At 40.1% G+C, this 24,330-nt stretch overlaps 1 protein-coding gene across 1 annotated transcript in view; it reads right to left on the bottom strand.

Annotated features, from left to right (window-relative positions):
- The window catches only part of PXDNL (peroxidasin like), a gene marked incomplete at its 5' end in the record, with an annotated part of 490,956 nt that overhangs the window by 47,682 nt on the left and 418,944 nt on the right, over window positions 1-24,330 (bottom strand).

Here is a 24,330-nt window from a genome sequence, read left to right as displayed (position 1 = left end):
TTCCACTCTTTAACTCTTTACATTAATTTTTTCACTGTATCTTCCCTAGATTCCTTTTTCTATCTTTCAGAACATCTATAAATATTTGGCATTTTCAATCTTTCTGCACGTCTCTTAATCTTTCTTATGATTTACTTTTTTATCTGTTAGTACTACATGTTGAGTGATTCCTGCAAGTTTCCAGTTCACTAATTCTTTATTCTAATTGGTTGTTTGAGATATCTATTAATATATTAATTTCAATTCTGTTAATCATGTTTTAAAATTCTATTTACTTTTCAAATATCTGTATTTCTTATATTTTCCTTTTATTTTAACATGCTGTCTATAGATTCTTTCACTTATTTATGTTAAACTTTCACAGTATTTTTCAAATTGATCTGTTCTCCCTTGATTTGGGATCCCAATACCTTCTTTGTTTTGTTTTGTTTATTGCTTTACATTTATTCTCATTGCTGGTTATCTTATGGCTATGTATTCACCCAATCAGTTTTTAATCGGTGTGCATATGTGACAGAGGGAACTTCTTGGGAGTCTGTTTTCGTTTCTGTGATTGTCCATATGTGCAGGCTTGTGGAAGACTCACACGGTGATTTCACCCAAGATTTTGCCAAGATCTTAGTGGTTTCTTGCCTTCCAGAGCAGTTTCTGTGCTAATGTGTCAGCTGTTTTCTCCAGCATCATGATGTCTGAGTAAACTCAAATTTCTCTCCTGTGTAACATAGGCTTAGATAAAAATTTCACAAAGCTTTCTGTTTTATTCCAGCATCAGTCCCTGATGTTTAGTCAAGAACTATCTTGCTGCTTCCTCTTTCCTAATGGGAAGTGTTTTTCTGATTCTCTTCTTCCTTTGAATAGATGAAGCAGCCTTTACGCAGGGAGCTCTGCTTCAGCCCTCTACCTACAGTAGGCTGAAGGCCATGTCCTTGCCCTGGGTGGTATTAAAACCCCCACCTCTGATTCCTAGAAGCACTGTTCATGTATCATAACTCCTGGGCCAAGACAGCATTCACCACTGATTTCTCCTTGGCTTTTAGTTTCTTTGTCTTTTATGGCATATAAAATTGTCCTTTATTTTGAGTTTTAATGTATAAAATCCTTCTTTATATTTTTACTTTTTTTTTCAATAATTCTAAGAAAAGGCTCAACAAAAAGAAGCTTACTTCACTGAATTGGTTATTTCCCAAGAAATTCTTTTGAAGTCAGACTGTCACTGAAAGGAGGCTATCAGTCAAATTCCTTATAGAACATGTCATACTCTTTGTAAGGTTGCCTTTCTGCCATTTTCCAATAGTGGAATAGGTAAGAACAACAAAGAAAAATTTTAATATTATATTCAGTACAATATGTTTGCATATTTTAATTTTATTTTCAAATGTTACTTCAGGTAGTTAAAAACAGAAATGGAGCTAGCTAATTCACTGATTATAGAATTCATATTTTAAAAAAAATTCTACCTTATCTAAAAAAGGTTATAAAGTACCATTCAGAGCTAATGCAATAATGGAGATATAGACCAAACTATCCAAAATTTGCAGAGCATCTGGTGTTACACAGAATGAAAAAAAATTATTGACTTAATCCAATATCATTTTTTAAAGATGTTATTTATTTATTCATGAGAGACACAGAGAGAGAGGCAGAGACATAGGCAGAGGGAGAAGCAGACTCTCTGTGGGGATCCTGATGTGGGACTCGATCCCAGGACCCCAGGATCATGCCTTGAGCCAAGGGCAGACGCTCAACCACTGAGCCACCCAGCATCCCTGAGTTAATCCAATGTTTAAAAACATTCTAAACTGATTCCCACTCATTTATGTCTTCCTTAAACTCAAGTGTTTTCAAAAGGGAATATTTTAGAACATTCTATGAATTTCCTATGTCTTAGCCAAAGAATAACATGCTTACGGAACTGAACCCTACACAGGTTATGTAATTACCCCAAATTCTCAAAGTTGATTACTATGACCCTAGAATAAAATCCAGATTGTATCACTAGTCCTATAACTTTTCTAATACTCTTGCTTTCTTCACATTGATTATGAATCAAATAAATATGAATATTAATTGCCACATTCCTTTCCTAACTTACCAAGCACTTAAAAAATGTTTTCTGTGTATTCTACTAACTTTGCATGTTAAACATTTTTCTCATCCACTAAAGCAGAAAATCACATCTATTACTCTCCCTAATTCAAGCTAACAAGTGAAGATGTAGATTCAAGGTTTCCTGGGATTTTTATTTGCCTAGTGAGGCAACCAGCCAATCTAATTGAATAGTACAAAGCACAGATTTTTTCTTTTTTTTTTTTAAGATTTTATTTATTTATTCATGAGAGACATGAGAGAGAGAGATAGAGACATAGGGAGAGAGAGAACCCCAGGATTACGACCTGAGCTGAAGGGAGATGCTCAACTACTGAGCTACCCAGGCATCCCCAAAGCACAGTGACAATAGTGTGCTTTGTATTATGAGGTTAGAAGAAACTGTTTGATAGTCATATAAATTAATAATATCAAGTTCCTCAATAATTTTAATACAAAGAGTAGAGATTATGTAACAGATTATTCTGATTTCATTTTGATATCTATTTTTTGAGAAAACAACTTTGGGTTATACATAACATGTAATGACTTGCAAAATATAGAGTCAATGTCCTTTGCTTCCAATCTGAACTGTACCTTTCATGTGAATGTCGTGCTATCACAAGCAGGAGAGGGAAGACTGGCTACCATGGATACACATTCTTTCCAGCTTTACTTACAGAATATTTTTCTTTAATTTTCTTGAATTAACACTACTGACAACCAGAAGCTAAAGCAGATTCATTCAAACATGGCATCCTAATGTGTCCTTACAGCTAGCATTCACTGGGGGCTTCTTAGTTGCCAGGCACTGCTGAGTCTGACTTTGACATGCCTTACATAATTTAATCTTCTCAATAAACGTATGAGATTTTTACTATTATTGTCCCTTTAGAGAGGAGAAATAAGAGAGACCGGGAAAGAATACCAAAAGCTACGCAATAAGAAGAAATCAGAGAGAGCCAGAACCCCTGTGGTCTGACATCAAAGCCTTTGTTTCTATGTGCTGTATTGTTTCTCACAACCTCTTTTGTTCCACCAAATGCAAAACACCACCACTAACAATTTTTAAAAAGTAAAGAAAAGAAATTATTGGCGATGATAAGTTTTGCATGATGACTATGCACCTTTCACCTCTTCTCCCCCCACAAAGATAAGCATGTCCTAATCTCTGGCAACTGGGAATATGTTCACTATCATAGCAAAAGAGCCATTGAAAATGTGAATAAATTGAGGATGTTGAGATGGGAGATGACCGTGGACTGACTACCTGTGTGATCACACATGTCCTTCACAATAGACAAGAAGCTGAAGAGTTGGTCAGGGAGAGTTGACTGCAGAATAGTGTCAGAATGATATGATGTGAGAAACTCAACCAGCGTTACTGGCCCTCATGGTGGAAGAAGGAGCACAGGCCAAGCAATCCAGGCAGGCTGTCTCCACAAGCTGGAAAGGTAAGCAAATGGATTCTCTCTCCTGGAGCCTGCAGAAAGAGCATCATGATTTAGGCCAACAATACAAATTTCAGACTTCTTACCTCTAGAACTGTAAGATAATTAATTTATGTCATTTTAAGCCACTGTGTTGGTTGTAATTTGTTGCAGCAGTCACAGGAAATGAATACATAACTGTATATTACTCTAGTTTGGCTGTGGATAAAGCCTAGACTTTGGAATCAGATAAATTAACATTAAAATTTGCATTCTCTACTTGTCAACTCTGTGTCCTTGGGAAAGTTAACACTAGTTCACAGGATAATGGCCTAGAAAGTGTATAAGGCTTCATGGCATATATAGAAAAGATCCATCCGGACTAGTCTATTCATTTTGAAACATGAAGAATTATGTAAACAAAAATAGAATCTCATATATTGAATTGTTGCCTTATAAAATCTATAATATTTAAAAGATTAACAAGAGAGACTAACTTCCATTTAGGAATATTTTGGTATGTCAACGTCTCATTTTTATATGAGAAAATTATGTCTAAAATGAAAAATATTATTCCCAAGTCTTGAGGTAAATTAGAATAATTCATTCAAAGACTATCATTCTTTTATTGTGTTTTTATTCTACTAAATTTTAATATTAAATTAAATAGAGGGTAATAAATATTTTTGGGTTTTCAGGCCACACAATCTTTACTGCAACTACTAAACCCTGCCATTATAGTGGGAAACTGATCACAGATATTATGCAAATGAATGTGTACTGCTGTGTAACAATAAAACTATTTATAAGAACAGGTGGCCAGCCTCTAAGCTGTAGCTTGCCAAACCCCGTGTTAGAGTCTGGCGTTAGGAGTATTCACATTTACTCTGATGTTTTAGCATTCATAGGGCAGAGTCTCATTTCAAGTGACTGGGGGTATATGGCCCAGGTCCTATGGTCACAAATGCCTGGAAGTCCTTGGCCTGCCCAGGAGTTCCCCAAGGGATTGGGGCCTCTATCTCAGGACGACTCATATATAGTCATTGGAAAACCCCCAAGTACAACTTGGGACTGACCTAAACAGGCACAATGGTAATTATATGTCTGCCTTGCATGCTGCAAAGATGCTAACTCTAGGAGATATGTGCTCAGACAAGGAAAAATATCTGTGGTGAGTATGTCCAGTTATTGAGTAACTGACTACTCAGAGCCAGATTTACCATGAAGCAAATAAAAATAACTGTTCAGAGCTAGAACCACCAGGGTCCCCTCCCAAGCCCTGAGAAAAGGACTGTGATGCGTTCACGTGGTCACATGTGTTAAGATGTGTATATGGATACACATTAAGCCTTGCAATCCTGGACCATCTCCTGACTTTGTAAACACTGTTGCAGATATTGGGCAAATCACAAAACAGCCCTCATGATGACTGAAATGGCACTTAGAAGGTTCTCTGAAATCACACATTAGAGATCGCCAAATGTGAGAATGCCATTTAATTTACCTGTGCCGCCTCCTCTTCCCAATCCTGGTTGATAAATAACAATAACCTAACAACTGTCTGTTGTGATAACTGAACTGATGTGATACTGAAAGGACCAATGCTCTTCATGCAAAGAGAAAAGCCAAGTCATTGAAAAAGGAAGTTTTTCAAAGACAAGGATTTACTAAAGAGATTAGAAACAAGGAAACAAAACAATTATATGACAAAAGAAACAACCAAAATTTTTCTCAAAGAGGCATATGTTTAATTAAAAAAAGAAAGGTGAAATTATGGAAGAGAGGACATTGAAGGATTAACAAACATTTATAATTTGGTTTCCAAGGGAAGGAAATAATGCCCTAGAGTAACTGAACAGACATGAATGTTAGAAGACATCACAATAGGACAAGATATATTGGAAAACAGGCAACACATGGCTATGTTATTGCCTTCTTTCTTTTTTCCTTTTTTTAGCAGAGAAAAAAATAGCTTTGGAAAACCTAAAAAAAAAATCTATTACTGCCTAATGAGACCCATACTTACTTCAATTGACTTTCAGGGCAGTTAGCCTGCCTGCCTCTAAATCACCAGCATAATGTCATTGGATAATGGGACTGTCACAATATAATTCCATAGCTACCCCACTGCTCCTTTCTTCATTTTCTAAGGGAAGATTATATAAGATTATAACAAATTATGGCTACATATGCCTCTCTTGCTACAGGTACTGACACTAATGGATCTTAGCTCCACTTGGCTGAAAAATAAATCTGTTCTATAGATTTGCAATAAACAGGCCCACAGTCAGGGAAATCGGCTTCAGCAGACCACCCACAGTTCTGAGAAAAAAGGGATAGACTTGATGGGGAATATAAATATAGACCTCATTTATGTTTGATTTGTGATCAAAATGGCTAAGCTGCAGTTTTTTTTTCCCTTTGCACACGTCAAGGCAGATACTGTGTGTCAAGATGCCCCATTGATAGCACCACTGCATCACCGATCGGCAGCATGATTGTATGTGTGTGTTCTGGGACAGTGTGACACGGGCACCTGGGAAGACCTTCTGCTCCCAAAGACCTTCCCCAGCAGAGTGTACGCTGCCTGTATTTCCACATAATTCAGTGATAACTGAGTCCTAAGAGGTCTAGATACATGTGAACATGAATCTGGAAGAAAACAATAAATAAATAAACAATGTATATGTTAGTCAAAATATTAGTTCCAATAAGCCCTGCTTTTTCTTCAAGAGCTTGTAATAAAGCAATTTGTTTTTTTATTTTATTTTTTTTAAGATTTTTATCTATTCATGAGAGACACAGAGAGAGAGGCAGAGACATAGGCAGAGGGAGAAGCAGGCTCCCTGCTGAGCAGGGAGGTAGATAAGGGACTCGATCTCAGGACCCTGGGATCACAACCTGAGCCAAAGGCAGATGTTCAACCACTGAGCCACCCAAGTGCCCCCAATTTTCTATCTTTAGCTAACAGAAAATACAAGGACCTGATCATATTTTTAGCTTCTAAGAAGTAACTTTTCCACTTGAAAACTGAGAAAGAACCTATTCGTTACATTTTATTTTTTTGTATTTTAATGAATGTTTTTGCCATAGCGATTCTAAATCAGTCTTCACAGAAAGGCTGTGTACGAACCCACACACATCAGGTCTGATACTTACCCAAAATATTTTATTTAGGATTGGCTAATAGATAAAAAGCTGATAAAACATTTTAGTCTACTACTGTCTTTAAAGTGATTATCTACTGGGGATGGTTCATGGTCAGAAGTTCTTATGAAAAAAATAAATAATAAGTCCTTATGAAATAAGAAAAAATAAACTTATTAAAAAATAATTTTAAACTTCAGATTTTAGTTCCTTAACTGGAAGTGAGTTTCAAAAAAGTCCAATGTTCATGTTCATATTAAAATCAAAATGAATTATACTTCTTTATACAGGGTTTTTTGTAGTTTTGTTTTAAGTTAAGATATGTTTGAATTCATTTACATCATATATTAAAATTTATTTCAATTTAAATATACTTATTAAGGTTTACATGGTCCAATCTCTAAAATCTAAAGGAACAAGATTAAAATACCTCAAAATCAAACAAAATAAAACAAAAACATTATGCAATCTATTCATTAATCTTCTGCCTATTTAACAAATATTTACTAAGAACTGGACATTGTTAGACATGAAGAAGAGAAAGTTTAAGGAGATATGCTCTTTTTCTTTTTCTTTCTTTTTTTTTAAGATTTCTTTATTTATTTTAGGGAGAGAAAGAGAAAGTAGGGAAAGGGCAGAGGGAGATGCAGAATCTCAGGCAGACTCCGCTCTGAGTGGGGCTCGAACCCCATGACACTGCGATCATGACCTGGGTCAAAACGAAGAGTCAGACACTTAACTGACTGAACCATCCAGGCACCCTAAGGGATATGCTGCTCTTGAGAATAGACTGTTCACAGTTTAATGAAAAAGTTAGGCATGTAAACAGCTACAATAAGAAGTATTGTAGAATAAATAAGGACAAAGTGCTAACAGAGCACTGAAGAAAAGCTTAGAGAAAGAGGGAAAAAGTTAGCTCTGCAGGAGTAACAAAATTCAAAAACTTTGATTTGAGTCTGGATGACTGAAGCGGCCTTAACCAAGTAGGTAAAGGAGATCCGTGTTTTCTAGGCAGAAGGAATAGCTTATGTGAAGGCATAAATGCCAGAAAGATCGTGGCAATCTCAGGGAAAGGGAAAAAGTGAATAGCAATATAGTCAAAGCATAGAATGCAAGGTTTGGTTTGGAAGACAACAAGAAACATGGCTGAAATTTTTTATTAGTAACAGAATCTAAAGGGATGCTTCCCCAAGTACAATATTTTTCTTAACCTACTGGAAAGAGAAAATCCCATGATGTTTTTAAGCAGAGTGGTGATAATTCTTACATTGTAAGAAAACAGCAATGTAGTGCGGGAAAACATATAGAGAATGGCTATAAAAATTCAGGTGGAAGTAAAAAGAAGCCTAAAATATAGATTTAATTAAGGAAGGTAAAATCTTGTTTAAACAATTGCACCAAGGCTAAAATTTTTTTTTTTTTTTTTTTGGAGGGGGGAATTTCCATAAGTTAAAATGAATCTTAGATTCTGTTTCTGGCAATGGCATCGTAATTGGAAGGAGATTAGTCTTTCTCTCACAAACAACCATCAAGGAGATTCAGACATAAGAGGGCCTAGTTTTCAGACATTGGACAATAGGCAACAAAAAGTAAGAAATATGAGGGTAGGGAAACTTGGAACAGGGGCCCAGCTTTCCGCCTGGGGGAAATTTCCCCAACACCACATAGGTTGCAGGAATTCAAGCAGAGCAGAGCTAGAATCCACAGTGGGGCCGTGCAGAGGTGTCCCCGACAGAATTCAGAGCAGCTGAATCTGCTGAAACAGAGGGAAAAGCAGGGCAGATGCTGAGGGAGGAACCCCACAGTCCTGGGCAGGGGCCAGCACCCCAACAGGAGGGATTGCCTGGGCCTCACCGAGAGCATCTACCACAGGGAATTGAATCAGAACAGGAACAATCCGGAATAACAGCAAAGGTGGGAGAAGAGCAGGGTCCCCAGTCACCTGTCCCCACCGAATGACCTAGATCACCTTCAAATCATCCTGAAAATCTACAAATTCGGCCTGAGATGTAAAGAGAGACCAGCTGGAACGCTACAGTGAGAAGAGTTCACGCTTCTATCAAGGTAGGAAGACGGGGAAGAAGAAATAAAGACACAAAAGGCCTCCAAGGGGGAGGGGCCCGCGAGGAGCCGGGCTGAGGCCGGGGCGAGTGTCCCCAGGACAGGAGAGCCCCGTCCCGGAGAAGCAGGAGCTGCACCAACCTTCCCGGGGGAAAGGGGCCCGCAGGGGGTTAGAGCAGGACCCAGGAGGGCGGGGATGCCCTCGGGCTCCATGGGACAGTAACAGGCACCTGCGCCCCGGGGACAGGCAGAGGCCAGGAGGGCCCAGGACAGCGAGGACGCTCCTGCCCCGAGCTGAGCAGATCAACGGCCCCGCCCCGGAGCCTCCAGGCCCTGCAGACGGAGAGTCCCGGAGCTACTGCGGGGGCTGACTCCAGGGCTGCAGAGCTGCCCCCGCCACTGCGGTTGTTCCTCCCGGGGCCTCACGGGGTGAACAGTCCCCACTGAACCCTGCACCAGGCAGGGGCAGAGCAGCTCCCCCAAGTGCTAACACCTGAGAATCAGCACAGCAAGCCCCTCCCCCAGAAGACCAGCTGGACGGACCAGTTCCAGGGGAAGTCAAGGGACTTACAGTATACAGGATCAGAGGATACTCCCCTTTGTTTATTTATTTTGTTTTTTGCTTTTTGATTTCTGTTTGCTTCCCCCACCCTTTTTTTCCCCTTTCTTTCTTTTTTTTTCTCTTTTTCTTCCTATTTTTTCTTACTTTTTTCATTTTTCTTTTTTTTTCTTTTCTTTCCTTCTTTTTCTTCTCTCTTTTCTCCTTTTCCCAATACAACTTGTTTTTGGCCACTCTGCACTGAGCAAAATGACTAGAAGGAAAACCTCACCTCAAAAGAAAGCATCAGAAACAGTCCTCTCTCCCACAGAGTTACAAAATCTGGATTACAATTCAATGTCAGAAAGCCAATTCAGAAGCACTATTATACAGCTACTGGTGGCTCTAGAAAAAAGCATAAAGGACTCAAGAGACTTCATGACTGCAGAATTTAGATCCAATCAAGCAGAAATTAAAAATCAATTGAATGAGATGCAATCCAAGCTAGAAGTCCTAACGACGAGGGTTAACAAGGTGAAAGAACGAGTGAGTGACATAGAAGACAAGTTGATGGCAAAGAGGTAAACTGAGGAAAAAAGAGACAAACAATAGAAAGACCATGAGGATAGATTAAGGGAAATAAATGACAGCCTGAAGAAGAAAAACCTACATTTAATTGGGGTTCCCGAGGGCGCCGAAAGGGACAGAGGGCAAGAATATGTATTTGAACAAATGATAGATAAAAACTTTCCTAATTTGGGAAGGGAAACAGGCATTCAGATCCAGGAAATAGAGAGACCCCCCCAAAATCAATAAAAACCATTCAACACCTCGACATTTAATGGTTAAGCTTGCAAATTCCAAAGATAAAGAGAAGATTCTCAAAGCAGCAAGAGACAAGAAATCCCTGATTTTATGGGGAGGAGTATTAGGGTAACAGCAGACCTCTCCACAGAGACTGGGCAGGCCAGAAAGGGCTGGCAGGATATATTCAGGGTCCTAAATGAGAAGAACCTGCAGCCAAGAATACTTTATCCACCAAGACTCTCATTCAGAATACAAGAAGAGAAAAGAGCTTCCAAGACAGGCAGGAACTGAAAGAATATGTGACCTCCAAACCAGCTCTGCAAGAAATTTTTTTTTAATATTTTTTTAAATTTTTATTTATTTATGATAGTAACAGAGAGAGAGAGAGAGAGAGAGAGAGAGAGAGGCAGAGACACAGGCAGAGGGAGAAGCAGGCTCCATGCACCTGGAGCCTGACGTGGGATTTGATCCCGGGTCTCCAGGATCGCGCCCTGAGCCAAAGGTAGGCGCTAAACTGCTGCGCCACCCAGGAATTCCTCTGCAAGAAATTTTAAGGGGGACTCTCAAAATTCCCCTGTAAGAAGAAGTCCAATGGAACAATCCACAAAAACAGGGACTGAATAGATACCATGATGACACTAAACTCATATCTGTCAATAGTAACTCTGAACATGAACGGGCTTAATGACCCCATCAAAAGGCGCAGGGTTTCAGACTGGATAAGAAATCAGGACCCATCTATTTGCTGTCTACAAGAGACTCATTTTAGACAGATGACACCTACAGCCTGAAAATAAAAGGTTGGAGAACCATTTACCATTCAAATGGTCCTCAAAAGAAAGCAGGGGTAGCCATCCTTCTATCAGATAAACTAAAATTTACCCCGAAGGTTGTAGTGAGAGATGAAGAGGGACACTATATCATACTTAAAGGATCTATCCAACTAGAGGACTTAACAATCCTCAATATATATGCCCCGAATATGGGAGCTGCCAAATATATCAATCAATTAATAACCAAATTAAGACATACTTAGATAATAACACACTTATACTTGGTGACTTCAATCTAGCCCTTTCTACACTCGATAGGTCTTCTAAACACAACATCTCCAAAGAAACAAGAGCTTTAAATGATACACTGGATCAGATGGATTTCACAGATATCTACAGAACTTTACATCCAAACTCAACTCAATACACATTCTTCTCAGATCATAATGCCTTGATATTAGAACTAAATCACAACAAGAAGTTTGGAAAGACCTCAAACATGTGGAGGATAAGGACCATCTTGGTAAAAGATGAAAGGGTCAACCAGGAAATTAAGGAAGAATTAAAAAGATTCAGGGAAACTAATGAGAATGAAGATACAACTGCTCATAATCTTTGGGATGCAGCAAAAGCAGTCCTAAGGGGGAAATACATCGCAATAGAAGCATCCTTCCAAAAACTGGAAAAAACTCAAATACAAAAGCTAGCCTTACACCTAAAGGAGCTAGAGAAAAAACAGCAAATATATCCTACACCCAGCAGAAGAAGAGAGTTAATAAAGATTCGAGCAGAACTCAACGAAATCGAGACCAGAAGAACTGTGGAACAGATCAACAGAACCAGGAGTTGGGTCTTTGAAAGATTTAATAAGATACAGAAACCATTAGCCAACCTTATTAAAAAGAAGAGAGAAAAGACTCAAATTAATAAAATCATGAATGAGAAAGGAGAGATCACTACCAACACCAAGGAAATACAAACGATTTTAAAAACATATTATGAACAGCTATACGCCAATAAATTAGGCAATCTAGAAGAAATGACCGCATTCCTAGAAAGCCACAAACTACCAAAACTGGATCAGGAAGAAATAGAAAACCTGAACAAGCCAATAACCAGGGAGGAAATTGAAGCAGTCATCAAATACCTCCCAAGACACAAAAGTCCAGGGCCAGATGGCTTCCCTGGGGAATTCTATCAAACGTTTAAAGAAGAAACCATACCTATTCTACTAAAGCTGTTTGGAAAGATAGAAAGAGATGGAGTACTTCCAAACTCGTTCTATGAGGCCAGCATCACCTTAATTCCAAAACCAGACAACGACCCCACCAAAAAGGAGAATTACAGACCAATATCCCTGATGAACATGGATGCAAAAATTCCCAACAAGATACTAGCCAATAGGATCCAACAGTACATGAAGAAAATTATTCACCATGACCAAGTGGGACTTATCCCTGGGACACAAGGCTGGTTCATCACTCGTAAAACAATCAGTGTGATTCATCATATCAGCAAGAGAAAAAACAAGAACCATATGATCCTCTCATTAGATGCAGAGAAAGCATTTGACAAAATACAGCATCCATTCCTGATCAAAACTCTTCAGAGTGTAGGGATAGAGGGAACTTTCCTCGACATCTTAAAAGCCATCTATAAAAAGCCCACAGCAAATATCATTCTCAATGGGGAAGCACTGGGAGCCTTTCCCCTAAGATCAGGAACAAGACAGGGATGTCCACTCTCACCACTGCTATTCAACATAGTACTGGAAGTCCTCGCCTCAGCAATCAGACAACAAAAAGAAATAAAAGGCATTAAAATTGGCAAATAAGAAGTCAAACTCTCCCTCTTCACCGATGACATGATACTCTACATAGAAAACCCAAAAGCCTCCACCCCAAGATTGCTAGAACTCATACAGCAATTTGGCAGTGTGGCAGGATACAAAATCAATGCCCAGAAATCAGTGGCATTTCTATACACTTAACAATGAGACTGAAGAAAGAGAAATACAGGAGTCAATCCTATTTACAATTGCACCCAAAAGCATAAGATACCTAGGAATAAACCTAACCACAGAGGTAAAGGATTTATACCCTAAAAACTATAGAACACTTCTGAAAGAAATTGAGGAAGACACAAAGAGATGGAAAAATATTCCATGCTCATGGATTGGCAGAATTAATATTGTGAAAATGTCAAAACTTGACGCAGTGAATGTACATGTTTAATGCAATCCCTATCAAAATACCATGGACTTTCTTCAGAGAGTTGGAACAAATTATTTTAAGATTTGTGTGAAATCAGAAAAGAGCCCGAATAGCCAGGGGAATTTTAAAAAAGAAAACCATAGCTGGGGGCATCACAATGCCAGATTTCAGGTTGTACAATAAAGCTGTGGTCATCAAGACAGTGGGGTCCTGGCACAAAAACAGACACATAGATCATTGGAACAGAATAGAGAACCCAGAAGTGGACCCTCAACTTTATGGTCAACTAATATTCGATAAAGGAGGAAAGACCATCCATTGGAAGAAAGACAGTCTCTTCAATAAATGGTGCTGGGAAAATTGGACATCCACATGCAGAAGAATGAAACTAGACCACTCTCTTGCACCAGACACAAAGATAAACTCAAAATAGATGAAAGATCTAAAGGTGAGACAAGATTCCATCAAAATCCTAGAGGAGAACACAGGCAACACCCTTTTTGAACTCAGCCACACTAACTTCTTGCAAGATACATCCACGAAGGCAAAAGAAACAAAAGCAAAAATGAACTATTGGGACTTCATCAAGATAAGAAGCTTTTGCACAGCAAAGGATACAGTCAACAAAACTCAAACACAACCTACAGAATGGGAGAGGATATTTGCAAATGATGCATCAGATAAAGGGCTAGTTTCCAAGATCTATAAAGAACTTATTAACTCAACAGCAAAGAAACAAACAATCCAATCATGAAATGGGCAAAAGACATGAAGAGAAATTTCACAGAGGAAGACATGGACATGGCCAACATGCACATGAGAAAATGCTCTGCATCACTTGCCATCAGAGAAATACAAATCAAAACCACAATGAGATCCCACCTCACACCACTGAGAATGGGGGAAATTAACAAGGCAGGAAACCACAAATGTTGGAGAGGATGTAGAGAAAGGGGAACCCTCTTGCACTGTTGGTGGGAATGTGAACTGGTGCAGCCACTCTGGAAAACTGTGTGGAGGTTCCTCAAGGAGTTAAAAATAGACCTGCCCTACGACCCAGCAATTTCACTGCTGGGGATTTACCCCAAAGATACAGATGGAATGAAACGCCGGGACACCTGCACCCCGATGTTTCTAACAGCAATGTCCACAATAGCCAAACTGTGGAAGGAGCCTTGGTGTCCATCGAAAGATGATGGATAACGAAACTGTGGTCTATGTACACAGTGGAATATTCCTCAGCCATTAGAAATGACAGATACCCCCCATTTGCTTCAACGTGGATGGAACTGGAGGGTATTATGCTGAGTGAAGTAAGTCAATCGGAGAAGGACAAACAGTGTATGTTCTCATTCATTTGGGGAATATAAATAATAGTGAAAGGGAATAGAGGGGAAGGGAGAAGAAATGGGTAGGAAATATCAGAAAGGGAGACAGAACATAAAGACTCCTAACTCTGGGAAACGAACTAGGGGTGGTGGAAGGGGAGGAGGGCGGGGGGTGGGGGTGAATGGGTGATGGGCACTGAGGGGGGCACTTGATGGGATGAGCACTGGGTGTTATTCTGTATGTTGGCAAATTGAACACCAATAAAAAATAAATTTATTATTAAAAAAAAAAAGAACATGAAGATTCCTTTAACATCTGAATAACGCCCCAGACAAGCAGTCAAGGTACAGACACCAAGTGTTAGGACAAGCTCTAATCCTACAAGGATAAAACCTGCTTTAAGAAACTCTAAAGCCTAGCACATCTGCATGGGAGACAGAGCCTGAAGATTGCATCTCCCAAGTCAGTGAAGTTTCCTGGAAAGCCTAAAGCTTTCCACATTTCCAATCAGACAAAGCATAAAGCAAAACTTATCCAATCAAAGGTGGAATCACAGTAGTTGGTTTGCATTTAAAAGTTATAATACAGGCAAAGAAACAAAAAATGTGGTCCATATATAAGAAGGTAAGTGGTTAATAGTAATCAACTGTGGATGTATGGCCATGATGTTAAATTCATCAGGACAGGACATTAAGGCAGTTACTATCAATGTATTCAAAAAATTAAATGTGTTCTTTTGACAACATTTAGATAAATTTCAATAGAGAATTAGGAACCACGAAATATGTAAATTTTAGAACCAGTGTAACCAAAACAAAAATGTGACTTGTATGTAGGAAGAGATTGAAGGTATGTAAGAAGAAGATTGAAGAGATTGAAGGTGGCAGAAGAGTCAGTGAACCTGAAAGGGAAATTAGTAGAAAATATCCAACTTGAAGAAGAAACAAACATACAGTTTGCAAGTGATCTAGAAATTACCCTGTTGGACTTCCATTCAAGACAAATGGATACATAAGTCCACAAGAAGATTTGCATATGAGTCTTCATGGCAGCGTCTTAAGAATTGATAAAAACTGGAAAGCCCAATGGCTACCTCAGGTGAATGAATAAATAAATACTTGTACATTCACAAAAACAATGTTACTCACATTAACAACTAAATATACCATCTATTGATACATCTGACACCTAGATGGATTTTCAGGTACTTAAAAAAGTACATACAGTATGATTCTATCTATATGAAGTCCTAGAACAGCCAAACTGACAGTGAGAGAAATCTGATCTGTGGCTGCCGGGGAGGGCTGAGTGGGAAAATCAACTGTAGAAAGAGGGAGGTAAGTTTCTGACGCATGGAAATGTTCTTTGTCTTTACTGGAGGATGATTACACAGGTAGGAATACTGTTCAAAATCATCACATTGCACACTTAAAATGTGCATTTTATTGTGTGTTATAGTCACCGTATGATTAAAAATGTAATTTTAATTTATTCAGATTTGGGGAATTTAGACAAAATACAGTAAATTGCATCCAGATATATATTTTTTGGCAAATTCTGAATTTAAAAATAAAGTGAAGCATATATTTTGTTCATTATAAAGTTTTCTATATTTATTATAATTTCATCTTGTATATATCAGGAACAATTATGGGATTGTATCGGTATGCATTAGTATAATATATAGTACAATATAGGATAAATTTCTTCAGTTGAATGATTATCATTGTAAAATATTCTAAATAGCACCAATTTTCAAAGGTAGGAATGAAAGCAGATTCTGAAAGAAATTCATTTCTAAAACACAATTACTAAGACTCACCACTCTAAAATCCACAAAACTGATGCTAAATTAAATGTCATTGAATGTCATGTTTAAAGTGTTGAATTATTTTGCATTCCATTTCTGCTAAAAGAATGGTCTTGAGTGCCTTCTAAGAACTGGATCTCTGGGTATAACTGACTGACAACTTGACTTTTAATTGGCCTCTTGTCACTTTTTATTTGCTCAGTCATGTGTTTTCCTTGTTTCGGGGCTACAGGGTTGATTGAATGAGTTTTTAATTTTTTGAAACTGGGGTTAAGGCAATGCAAGAATCAGACACCTATGTGGTTTGCTGCACTTAACTTTTCATTCCTTTGTATTTAAAATCAGTATACATCATAGTTAATTGAGCCGTCTAAATATTTGATGGGAAAAATAATTTGGTATGGATGGACCAAAGTGTAAAAACCTAGTTTATACCTAGGAAAACTTTATCCAGTCAGGGGGTTCAAACTAAGAAGAGTTTTCCAATCCAGGGCCCTTGGGGAACTAAAATGAGCCTCGCCAGGCTGCCACACTTCCCTTAACTTCCCTTAATGGACTATCCAGTATCTCCTGAGCTGCTGCTCTGTGCTAGGCCATTCGCTCAGCTCTGAGGACACGAAGACAAATTATACAATTTATCTGCAACCAAGAAGGATACGCTCCTGGAACTCCATGGTTAAATTAATATGTTCTCTAGAAAGGCAGAAATGTGATGGAATGAAAATGACCAGGAGAAGGAAGGCTCCAAAAATGGCCTTTTGAGTCAAGCGATGTGACTCAGCGACGTGATTGTATAAGACAGCGTACTCCTAAAATTATTTTTTAGAGAAAATACGATACTCAGGAATCTTGTGCTAGCTATGCCATGAAATGCTGCATGCGACCTTGGGAGCTAAGAGTGAGCCATCCGCGGTGCACCATATGTATAAAACAGGAGATAAGAGAGCTGAGGGAGAATGAAAAATAAATCCTGAACAGAAAGAAGCAGGGATAAGAGGTGGAGAGAAAATGCTGGGCCTCCGGAGGCCTGGCTATATTTAAACAGTCTAGTATCCTTCTGTTAATGAAAGAACAAAGTCACTCCCTCCAAAAGGGATAGGGGGCGAGGACACTTGAGCAAGAACGAAGAACAGAGGATGGTTTCAAATTTGAGGCTGTTTTTGGCCAAGCGAACAACCATTCTGAGATATGAGGTGAAAGAGCACCCATTGCATACATGTGGTAAGCCCTAGGGGAAAAGGGGCACGCGAAGTAAATATGGGGGCCAAATAAAAGTTTGTTAAATCAGTGGGAGAAGAGTGTCCATGGGTCGCTTTAGGAAGCTGAGTCCTGTAAAACTACATGCAGACTTTGGAGTGTGGAGTTTTGCTGTATTTCCCCGCAAAAGAAGCTTCATAGCTTCTAGTGGATTTTTAAGGTGTTCTAACATGAAATGGTTAAGCATCATTGTTTCACAGCATCTGGAGTTACTAGCATGCTGACCGTTTGATACAGGTAAAGGGATGATGTTGAGGAAAGGTCCTTTAAGGTAGGGATGAATATGGAACTTGAGAGACATCTAGAAGAGTGAGAGCCAGGAATCTGGAGGAAAGAAGGCCAAGCCGTGAGTAAGGTGAGCGACCTCCCTCAGGTGGCAGGAAGACAGAGACAGACAATGCCAGCTGTTGAAAAGGCATCATTGCAGAGTCTGACCTTGTGATACCTCCAGGTGGGAAAAGAGGAGAAACGAAATGTTTTTGTTTCTTTAGTAGTATCAAATGAAGCAGCCATAAGATAGATACATTTTATACCTGTACTGAATACAAATTACTTAATTGCTGGATTGTAAGCTATTCTTTAAAAAAGCTGAGGCAGTTGCACATCCCTGTGATAATGGGAGACAAATAACCTTGTATTGATTAAAGAACAAAAGTAACCATATCCACCAAAAAATTCACACATTATATTTTCAAAAGAGGTTTCAAAAATAGCTTTTAAAATGGCCCCTCTGAGTTTGAGAACCTATGTTCACCACCCACTGGATAATTAATTCCTACATTCTTCTATTATATGTTTTGCAAAGAATGAAAAGAAATGGCATGATTTTTTAGGGCCAAAATAATCTATGAAAAAGAAATAATTCATTTTCTTATGGTCTTCAACTAAACAACTCCTTGAAAACTAAAAAATATTTTGACGAGAGAGAGAGAGAGAGAGAGAGAGAGAGGTAAGGAAGAGGAAGGAAGGAAGGAAGGAGGGAGGGAGGGAGGGAGGGAGGGAGGGAAGGAAGGAAGGAAGGAAGGGAGGGAATTCCTACAGCTCTTGGTACTGAAGGAAGAGCCTGTGCATTTCACAGTCCTAGCAAGGGCTGTGGGTCTTTGGGCCCAAGAGAAGTGAAGTGAGCTCAACAGGAGCCAACGGGTTGGACACTGCTCACGTCTGCTTCTTCCAAACTCCTTGATTTCCTTTCTACCTATCAGGGCTCCATCTACAATTTCACTTAGAAAAAAGTGCCCATTTCACCCATAAATCTTAATACCTTTGGAGTGGGATGAATCAGATGCTAATTCTAGGATTAGATGCTTCCACGCGGGTTACTCTACAAGCCAGCAAGGCTTCTAGTTCCTCATACACTTACACCCTAGCTCTGGTGCCTGCCAGATCTTTCCTCCATATTTCTTATATCTTGAATGACCTCTGTCTGCCTTCTCAGACTAGAGTTTCTTGCAGATAACTGCCACTCCTCTGTTAAAGCTGAGTTGTTTTTGTCCTTCTGTTTTTTTTTTTTTTTTAAGATTTTATTTATTTATTTATTTATTTATTTATTTATTTATTTACTTATTTATTTGAGAGACAGAGTGAGCGAGAGAGAGCACAAGCAGAGGCAGAGAGAGAAGCAGACACTTTGCTGAGCAGGGAGCCCAATGCAGGGCTCGAACCTGGGACTCCAGGTTCATGACCTAAGCCAAAGGCAGATGCTTAACTGACTGAGCCACGCAGGCGCCCTGTTCTGTTTTGTTCTGAAGTATAGTTAAATGCAACGTTATATTCATTTCAGGTGTACACCGTAGTGATCTAACAATTCTGCACATTCCTCAGTGCTCACCCTAAGGGTAGTCACCAAACAACGTTATTACAGTATTATTGACTCCAGTCCCCAGGCTGTCCTTTTTTTTTTTTTTTTTATGATAGTCACACAGAGAGAGAGAGAGGCAGAGACACAGGTGGAGGGAGAAGCAGGCTCCATGCACCGGGAGCCCGACGCGGGATTCGATCCCAGGCCTCCAGGATCGCACCCTGGGCCAAAGGCAGGCGCCAAACCTCTGCGCCACCCAGGGATCCCCCCAGGCTGTCCTTTTCATCCTCCATGACTTATTTATTTCATGACTGGCAGTTTGTACTTCTTAGTCCCCTTTATTTATTTCACCCATTTTGCCAGCCCCCTCCTCTTGGCTTCCCTTTTTCCTCCGTTTAAGAGTGGTTTGTCTGTATGCTGAGCATTGCTGTTCCGTAGTGAAATGCAAATCAAAACCACAATGAGAGGGGTGGCTGGGTGGTTCGATCACTTAAGTGCTACTTTCAGCTCAGGTCATGATCTCGGTGGCCTGGGACGGAGCCCCATGAGTCAGGCTCTCACTTCTCCCTCTCCCCTGCCCTCCAGCCCCCAGCTTATGCTCACTCTCTCTCACTCAAATAAATACATAAATCTTAAAAAAAAAAAAAAACCCACCATGAGCTATCACCTCACACCTGTCAGAATGGGTAGCATCAAAAAGACAAGAAATAGTAAGTGTTGGTGAGGTTGTGGAGAAAAAGGAACCCTGGTGCACTGTTGAGGGGAATGAAAACTGATGCAGCCACTGCGGAAAACGATACGGAAGACTCAGTTTTGGTACCACCTTCTTGAAGAAATCCTTCCTGATTTCCTGGTTCCCACTGCTCCACAGGTCACATGACAGGGTTATGTGGCTTATGAATCCCCCACACCCCAGGCCCTGAGTTCCTTAAGGAGAATCCAAAGTATGTCCCGCATCTTACTGAACTGAAGAGAAGTCCTAGTGTGGCTTTCTTGTAACAGACCGAGTAGGGCTCAGGGCAAAATCGTCATTCGAGAGGAACGTGGTAGCATGTTTTCCATGTGTCCTTCTGCCTTTTTAAGAGCCACTTAAAGGATCCAGTGTGAAAGTACTAATAGACGCAACCAGGAAAATCAGATTTTACTTCTGGGTGGTAAACTGGTACAAGCCTTCAAAATTAAATGAAGTGAAAAAGGATCATTAGCTTTGTAGACCTGATGGCATAGAAAGGTGAGGAGATACATTCTGAAACATGAAGATATTATATGTGGATTAAGACTATTAATTAGGGGATCCCTGGGTGGCTCAGCGGTTTAGCACCTGCCTTTGGCCCAGGGCGTGATCTTGGGTTCCCGGGATCGAACCCACATCAGGCTCCCTGCATGGAGCCTGTTTCTCCCTCTGCCTGTGTCTCTGCCTTTCTCTCTCTCTGTGTCTCTCGTGAATAAATAAATAGAATCTTAAAAAAAAAAAAGGACAATTAAAGAACATCTTCTGAATTACCATTATATCACATAGTTGTTAACTGAAAAAAAAAAAGTTATGATCTTAGATCTAGAAGGACTTCAAGGAATTTTAGTGAAACATCTTCACTTTATAGTTGAGAAAACAAAACTAATCTAAAGTCAACCAAGATAGCGCAACTCAAGTTGTCCAAACAGAGAAAAAGAACCTGGGCCACCTGACACCACCTCTCGATCCCCCCATTACCCTCTGGGTTTTCTCTTAGTTTTACACTATCATATGTAGCCCTTCTCTACATCCCAAATATTTTTAACTATCACAAAATGTCTAGAGTGTGCAGCATGTATCACCTATTTTAAACAACCTCTTCTTCCCTCAGAGTCCTCACTTTGTAGTGCTCCCCACTCCTGCCCACACAGGTGGGCTAATGGCCCTGGGGCTGGGGGTTCCTGCTGCAGCTGCAGCCCATCAGCTGGGCATCCCTGGAGTTCACAAGCAGTCAGATTTGTGATTCAGATTACATAATTTAATTAAATGTTTACATAAAACAACGAAGTCTCTGTGTGAAAGAGGAGAATATGTATTCCTGTGAAAAACAAATTTGGTTTTTGGGGAAGGATCTGTCAAAAGGAGAGTCAAACATTTATACCAATTAGTGTTACACGACAATAAGCTATGGGGGGATGATGGAAAGACGTGGGAGTCTGTATTCATACCATCACTTCCCTGGAAAATTCCCATCCCCTGTTCAGAACAAACTGATACACACACAAGAGATTCAGCCTGGGTGTAAGCTTATGCCCAAACCAGGCGACTGAGAATTCTAATTAGCAGATCTGTAACAAAGCAGAAATGACGAAACCAGAACACAGACTTTGCACCCTCGCTTGCTGCCCAAAGTGCAGGTTACAGGACTTAATGTGGCCTCAGATGTGTGAAGTTAAAATACCGAAGACATGCGAATGCATTATTTTATTGATTCTCTGCTTTAGCCAGTTCTGAAGCTGTCCTATCCTCTGAAGTGCGGACTTTTTAATATTGTGGGGCAGCATTTATTTTGTTGATGTAATGGTATGTTCTACCTCTTTCCAGATTTGACTGGAGTGGTTCAGAAACGAACCTAAAACCAGTGGCAAATTAAAACAAAGAGGAAAAGAAGTAACACATACTGGGTGAAGACGGAGACTGTAAACACAACCCAACTTATAACCATTTTGTGCTTATAACCCAACTTATAACCCATTTTGTGCTCACCTGCTGAGTGAGTCTGTGCTGTTTTAAGAGTCACTCCAAATGCTAGGGCAGAGTCAGAGGAAAGTAGCGGAGCTCAGCTTCCCGGCCTCTGGCACCTACTGGTGCTGGGCAGTCCTGGGCTCCTCTGGCTGAGGCCATGTACCAGGCTGCACAGTTCCCACAGTTCAAACTCCCCTAGAGCCAGGATAAAGACGCCTCATTTAGGTTCCAGAAGACTCAGTGTTAATGTCCCCGAGTGCACACAGAAAGCTGGGGGTAGGAGGACTCAGTGTGCGGTGCACGGGCCACTGTCCATCTTGGTGGCAGTCACTGGAGGATGTGGCCTGCAGTAGAGGGCCGGAGCACTTTATTTATTTTTTTTTTTTTTCGGAGCACTTTAAAAGGACATATTTCTGCTACTCTGAATGGTGGTGAATTTACAAGTTAGTTGCCAATTGAGAAGTGGGGCCCCAATGAATTGTAAAGCAAGACTTGCTCCCAGGTTTGTTCAATGCAGACAATGTGTTACGGGAAACATTTAAAATGCTGAAAATAGTGTTGCACATACTGCCAAGAGCCCATCTACCCTGTCTTCTTGCTTCACCTGAATTACTCCAGAAACTATGAAATTCCTTGCTTCCAGCCTCTCCTCCTTCCAGGACATCCTGTGCAGGTCAGCATTTCACAGAAAAGTCCTCGAGTCACTCTCCTGCTTTAAATGCAGAATGAAGATCAAACTCCCTTGCGTGGCACGCAGGGCCCTTGAACAGCTCCCCCCCATCACCTTTCTACTCCCTCCTCCAGGCAGCCCCACACCTTCCTGCCTCCTTCCCTCACCCTGGGAGAGTGCCCACTAGTCCCATTTCATTCAACTGATCACACTCAGAAAATTCCAAGAACAGATCAAATGACATCTTTTATCAGTAGCTTGCTGTGGATCTCACCCGTACCTTCCATTTCTCAGCTCCGCGCTCCTGTAACATTCAATTTCCATCTCTATAACAGCCCTTCCCGCTGGATTCCAGCCAGCTCCCTGCCCTCCCTGCGTCCTGGCAGGCTCTTCGGAGCACGCTATTTCCTTCATCTCGGGTCTCAGTGCCTAGCACAGGGCTGGATCAGAGCAGATGTGCAATCTAATAATGATACTAACAATAGACACGATAATGCTGCACATAATAAATCTGTCCACAGGTAACACATATGGATTACCTGGGACGTGCCAGAACCGACCTAGTATCTGTATAATTTCATCTTCGAACAACTCTGAGAAGGAAGCAGCACCTTCTCATTTTATATGTATCCTGAGATTTAAAACTATCTAAGTACTGTTCACACGCTCTCAGCTCTAATAGGTGTTGGAGTAGAGATTTATTTATTTTTTTTAAGGCTTTATTTTTTTTTAAATTTTTTTATTTATTTATGATAGTCAGAGAGAGAGAGGCAGAGACATAGGCAGAGGGAGAAGCAGGCTCCATGCACCGGGAGCCCAACGTGGGATTCGATCCCGGGTCTCCAGGATCGCGCCCTGGGCCAAAGGCAGGCGCCAAACCGCTGCGCCACCCAGGGATCCCTGGAGTAGAGATTTAAACCAGGTCTCTATGCATCCAAAGTCAGTGTTCTTGCAAATTCAACCTGCATGATACTCTGATTTGTTCTACACGTATTATACATTTTCTTTGTTTAACTTTCTACCTAAGTATGAGACAATTTCTAGTGGCATAAAAACACTCACATCCTTAGAAGTACAAAAAAGGGCCTATTGTTGACAATTAGCTCCATAATTTGCGATTCTAAGCCCCTTTGAAAGATTTCACATTAATACCATAAGCTATCAACAAGCATGTCAGTCTTCTATATTTAGCCAACTACAAACAAAACTCAGCAAAGCGTTTCTTTAGTTTTTCAAAAATATTTTGGGGGCAATGAAGGGTGATGAGCATGAGGAGCAGTTAGAGCTGTTTCCTGGAAATGTCTCACACTTATAAGTTAAAAGGAGATTTGAATCTCACATATAGAGAATATAACATTAATACTTTACTGAAAGGCATTACTGATGTAGTGAATAAGCCTCGACTTACGTTCTGATGACAAATTCTGAATTATTTATTCTTTTGACAAAAACTAATTTCTGTTTTCATTTCACTACTTTGCTCTACCTAAGAACCAATGTGATGGACCATGTTATTTCAAGGCTTTATATTAGAACTTGGGACCTCATGTCAATAGAAAGCCTCGATTGGATTATGCCAGAACAGGAATGCAGGAGACACCGCTCCTCATTGAGATGTATGAGCGACTACTAGTAAGGAGGCATTAATATTCACATTTGCAAAGGAGGTGGGTAGACAAAGGGGTTTATACTTCGCCTCTGGAAATCCTTCCTT

The sequence above is a fragment of the Vulpes vulpes genome, chromosome 13, assembly GCF_048418805.1.
Source record: "Vulpes vulpes isolate BD-2025 chromosome 13, VulVul3, whole genome shotgun sequence".
NCBI lineage: Eukaryota > Metazoa > Chordata > Mammalia > Carnivora > Canidae > Vulpes > Vulpes vulpes.
Note: the sequence above shows the minus strand (reverse complement) of the source record. Positions and strands in the feature narration are given on the sequence as shown.